At 46.0% G+C, this 655-nt stretch overlaps 1 non-coding gene across 1 annotated transcript; it reads right to left on the bottom strand.

Annotated features, from left to right (window-relative positions):
- Window positions 1-80: 80 nt before the first annotated feature.
- Window positions 81-198, bottom strand: LOC117111899. The gene has a single exon (XR_004445935.1). It is a non-coding gene; the product is annotated as a 5S ribosomal RNA (ribosomal RNA).
- Window positions 199-655: the final 457 nt, after the last annotated feature.

The following is a 655-nucleotide window of genomic DNA, read 5'->3' as shown; positions in this document are numbered from 1 at the left end:
CCTCAGCCCCAACTATGTGGGCCCGAGGTCGTGTGGACTCTCACGCACCCCTACTTTAGAATTTGTGGGAAAATGTAAAAAGTCTACAGCACACGGTATTCCCAGGCAGTCACCCATCCAAGTACTAACCGGCCCGACGTTGCTTAAATTCGGTGATCGGACGAGAACCGGTGTTTTCAACGTAGTATGGCCGTAGACATGTGAGTGGTATTTCCACTCATAGTTAATCTCGGCATATAGCATAATTATCCAATCCTGAAGCTCTGTGATTGATGACGTTTCATATCAACGCGCGCTTGTCTGGTGGGGATTTCCTCTAACTCCACTGACCACTCTGCTGCGCGAGTACATTTTTTTACTAACACCGGTGTTGAACAATAAACCAACCATTTTACTACCGTACGGCATTAACTAGGATGCTTTAGACAGAAGAAGACTGCCGTTTTGTTCAAACGACCCTCGAATCATAGTACCTATATGATTTTTTAAGGCATCAGAGTGCGATTTCCGGGCACCTTAAGAGGTCCATATTCTCAAAAAGTTTGCATCTCAGCCTCAACTATGGTGGGCCTGAGGTCGAGTGGACTTTAACGCACCCCTACTTTAGAATTTGGAGGAAAAATGTAAAAAGTCTACAGCACCCGGTATTCCCAGG

This window comes from Anneissia japonica, unplaced genomic scaffold (genome assembly GCF_011630105.1).
Source record: "Anneissia japonica isolate Jap-2015-1 unplaced genomic scaffold, ASM1163010v1 scaffold63693_len665_cov85, whole genome shotgun sequence".
Classification (NCBI taxonomy): domain Eukaryota; kingdom Metazoa; phylum Echinodermata; class Crinoidea; order Comatulida; family Comatulidae; genus Anneissia; species Anneissia japonica.
The sequence above is the reverse complement of the archived record's forward strand: the minus strand, read 5'-3'. Positions and strand labels throughout refer to the sequence as shown.